Source organism: Morus notabilis, unplaced genomic scaffold (assembly GCF_000414095.1).
Source record: "Morus notabilis unplaced genomic scaffold, ASM41409v2 Scaffold35, whole genome shotgun sequence".
Taxonomy (NCBI): domain Eukaryota; kingdom Viridiplantae; phylum Streptophyta; class Magnoliopsida; order Rosales; family Moraceae; genus Morus; species Morus notabilis.
Genome location: NW_010361505.1, coordinates 466,307 through 471,117, shown reverse-complemented (window position 1 = coordinate 471,117; position 4,811 = coordinate 466,307).

Here is a 4,811-nt window from a genome sequence, read left to right as displayed (position 1 = left end):
TTTTTGGTTCAAACCGGATTTTGATGGTTTTTGAGTAAAACTAGAGTAGAAATTGGAGATCTTGTGTTCTTTGGACTTATTTTAGGACCTAGAACCTAGATCTAGTGGTTTTCCTTTGAAATATCTCGATTTGGGACTGGATTTGCAAGTTTTTGGACTGATTTCTGCGAGCTTCTCTCGCGTAACTGATTCCACCGGTCGACCTGTGCGGTCGACCGGATCACATGGAAACTGGTAGACCTATGCGGTCTACCAGATTATAGGCTGACCGGTTGACCGGTCTGGTTGACCGGTGTGCACACTACCGGTCGACCGGTAGTGTTGTACTGCTCTGTCACCGGTCGACCGGTTGACACGAGGTTCAACCCTGTTTGGCCTGAAATTGCTGAAATGGATTAGCATTGTTAATCCTTGATTTCAGATTAAAAATCCTTGGAATGATATTTTGAAACATGAAAATGGATTAGGGCACACTAATTGGAAACCTTGGAATCTAATTGAGATTGGATTGCTTTAGGAATGAGAATTGATCCTAAAGTGTTGTCTTGCATCAGTGATCATTGAGGATGGAGACTGAAGGGGCTTGAGGAAGTGGAAGCCGGAAAAGGCAACGCTAGTCCCAGGTTTGATAGTGCGAGGTAGGATTTCTATCCCCTTTTCCTTGTGAGCCTGTTTTCAAAAGGATTTTGGCCTTGAAAATGTTTTAAAGAAAGGGATTGGCTTGTGAAAGAAAAATGCTTTGAAAACCATGGCTTGTTTAGTCATGGAACCTCATGGCTTGCCCAGTCATGGGGCCCGCAGCTTGAGTAGTTCGTGGGGTCATAAAAATGATTTCAGAAAAGTTAATGAATGATTTCTTAAGTAAAGAGATCTTGTGAACTGGTAATAGAGTCTATTGCTGTAAGTCTAGATAGGATACGGGGAGTGCATCCTCGGGGGCAAAACCTGAAACTCAGTCCGGGTAGGCGAGGCACTTGGTTAGGTAAGTAATTTGTACTAATTACTTGCTGAAGCCTGTAAAACGGTTATTTTTAGTTATATTTCCTTTGAGAAAAAGGATGTGAGGTTCCGGTTGTTCCATCGGGAATGAATGTCTAATTTTATTTACTTATTCATTCATTCATTTACTCGCTCATTTATTTATTCATTTCTTTTAAGGCATTTCAAATTATATCCTACTGGGCCTTTCGCTCACATTTTATGTTTCAAATGTATTAAACCCCTCCCAGGAGACTCTAGGAGCGGGGCACAGTAGCTGGATAATTGCTACGGAGTAGCTAAGTTGTGCTGCTGTTGGAATCAAGAGAGGATCGTGGACATCCTCTTGGACAAATGTAAGGAATTTGAGGAATTCTGTAAACTTTTGTAACATTTGAATTAACTAGACTGTGGATTATCTACATGAGCATGTATGTACGATACTGTATGTCCTGTGGGGTGGAACCCTGTGTGTCAGAGGCTCCGGAATTCTGTAGTAATGTATTTATATTTTAATTCAGTCGAGTGGGGCTCATCTGGGAATCTGCTTTGTTAATCCCTAATCGAGCTCCACGTCACCCACCCCGTTTGGGGGGGCGTGACAATACCATGCCAATGTCATAAGTCTATTTTTCATGACAATGAAGGTGTTTTCTTCAACCGGTGTTTAGATGTCACAACAGAACCGTAAGATGGATGTTTCTCCCCATCTTGACACGTGTGAATCCACAGAAAATGTGTAGGAATTCCTAATTCATAAGTTTCAAGATGTCTATCCTTGCGAATTGTCGTATTCGCCTCTTTTCCGCCATGTGAGTGACATTCTTGCTTTTGACTCATATTCTAATTGCTATTTTAAATGGAAGAACTTCTTTACCAGTTGAGGTTGAGCTCCCTCGGGCTGAAGATGTTGGGTTCGACCCTCCTAAGGAGATGTCTTGTCAATTTTATGTGGAATTAGAATGGGTAGTTCTAATGATAAGTATGAACAACACTTTGGACGTTTTCCAAATCGGTGTCAGACCGTGGGTGTTGCATTAAATCAACTTTGAAGTCATTTAGTCCACGTGATGGATTTCATGCAACTATAAGAATTTCCCTAGACATGCTATTCTGATTTTCTGTAACTGGTTTTTGAGGGCCTTGTCGATTTTCAAACCTTATGTGTCAAATACCAAATCAAATATCTACGTGTCTACTTTCTTATGGAGTTCATTTTGGAATTTTTGGAGACTTAGATAACAATTTATACATACTCCCGTTAAGATCGACGAATCTGTCATTTTATTGGATTTATGAAGAATATGGATTCGAGTTAGAATCTGATTTATGACTGAACGATTAGAAGTTTGAAGCCTTAGTGGTTGTTTAACATTAAGTATGAGTTTGAAATTTCTCTCTTAAATGTTATTATTTTGGACATTAATCATACATTTCCCACTTGATCCACATGATTTTGGGGAGAATTCTAGGTAAAATAGACTTTTCAAGCTCAATAGGAGATTTGGATCACCCAAAAAGGAGTTTTGTAGCTTAAGTTACGAATTTTTCAATTTGTTGGAAAAAGTGTCAAGGAACCTAACTTGGACAGGTTTGATACTGTTGAATTCTGGGAATCCTTGGAGATGAATTTGAATAAATGGGTTACATAATTGGAAACTAGACATCCTAAGCTTCGTATAGTCGTAAGAATCACCTTAAATGGACAACCGTAGCTCAAGTTATGTATTTTTAAAGTTAAGCTTGATTTCTAGAAATTCTGCAGAAAAACAGCCACGTTTTGATCTGGTATAACATATTTTTGGAGTCCTTAACCATCTAAAACTAAGCTTATGATAGCTCTTTGAGAATCCCTAGATGTCTACTTCAATTAGACGCTGATTTTGTAGTTTTCGGAGCTGTGTAGAATATTTTATGATTATTCCCATAACAGCCGTCAAAGCTGTCTTTTCTAAAAATTGATAAAACAAAGAACTGAGACCCTTACTTTTTGAAATAGGATTGCTGCACCTAAACCACCAATGCTACCATTTAGAACATGTTATTAGTGACGTGTGGGAGTTGGAATCACGTCATTTGGAGTTTTGTAACCCGAGTTGTGCGCATTGGAAGTCTCATGCCAAAAACTTCTCGAAAGCTGTCAAAACTAGGAAAGAACAGAATGTTGATCTTTTTTTTGAGGTACCTAGAGAGCTCAGATTTGGGCATATGATAACTTGTTTCGAAGCTCTAGGTCTTTACTTTATTTGGAAACTAGAATTACACCCGTTAGATCTATGTAAAATATTTCATGATCATTTCCGTCGAAAAGGTCAAAATTGCGTTCTTGGCATAACGTAGAAAGTGTGAATTTGAACCCCAACTTCTAGAACTGAGATTGTTGCACTTAAAACACTAAGCCTATCATTTGGTGTGCATGATTAGTGATGTGTAGCACTTGGAATCACTCTGTTTGGAGTTTTATAGGCTGAGATGTGCGTAGTTGAAGTTTCGCTTAGAAACTTTTCAAATTGCCTTGAAAAGTTGAGGTTTCAGAATTTCAACTTCTTGTAAGAGGTGTTTGAAAGGCTTGGAATATTTGAAATAAGACATGTGATAGCTCATTAGAAATACATAGATGTTTATTTTCATTCGAAACCAGTTTTCGACCCCTGGTGACACGAAATATTGTTTGCACGTATTTTCGTAACGAATGTTAAATTAGCCCAGGCATGAGATTAGAGGACTGACCAAGTTAAAGGAATCCTATTAGATCATCCAAGTTTGATTAAATGAGGAGCTATGCTGATAGAAGGTGACTTTGTCTTATTAAGAGTTTCATCGTGCAAAGAAATCACTCGTTTTGGTATGAAAGGGAAACTTGTGCCAAGATACATTGGATCATTCCGAATCATGCAATGAGTCGGTGTCGTTGCTTATCGACTCGCCTTACCACCTGAGTTATCTCACGAGCCCAATGTGTTTCATGTTTCTATGCTTCGTGAGTGTAAACCCGATCCGGAAGCTATTGTACAATGGTACGACGTGTCGATCTAATATGACACGACTTACGAGGAAGCACTAGTTTAAACTCTCGATCTGAAGATGAAGAGTTTACGCCGTCACGAGATTCCGCTAGTGAAGGTGTTGTGGCAACACCATGGCGTTAAGGAATCGACGTGAGAACTGGAAGTAAGGATGCAAGAACAATATCCACATCTATTCATATCCTGAGGTAAGTTCCAATTTCTAGGACGAAATTTCTTAAGGAGGGTAGAGCTATAACGCCCTCTAGAATTAAACATGTTTAATTATGTTAATTGTGTATATTAGTGTGCCTAAAATTGATTTTTTTCCTGATTAATCTTGTGATTAAAGATTAAGTTTTTGAGTTATTTTAAAGAGTTATAAATTACTTTCAGTTTTTCAATTTTCACCTCAAAAGTTTTAAAAAATACACTTAATTTTAATGTTTTTTTTTTCCTATTTATTTTTTTTTCTTTCTTTTCCTTTTCTTTTCTTTCTTTTCTTTTTCTTTTTTGCCCTTTCTTTTTCCTCCCGTGGCTGCCCAGACACAGCCCAGCCCCCCTCTCTCTCTTTCTTTTTCTTTTTCTTCTTCCTTCTCTGGTTCCTCTCACGCCGCCCATCTCCGTCTCTTTCTTCCTTCACGCCGGCCACTTTCTCCGGGATCTCTCTCCCGCCGGTTGCCTCTCTCTCGTTCTCTCCCTTTACGGCCGTTTCTCCTTCTCTCTGTTCTCTCTCTTGGCTGGCTGGCCGAGAGCCTCAGAAAAAAAAAAAAAAAAAAAAAAAAAAAAAAAAAAAAAAAAGGGGGAAAAAGGGGGGGGAAAAAGCCC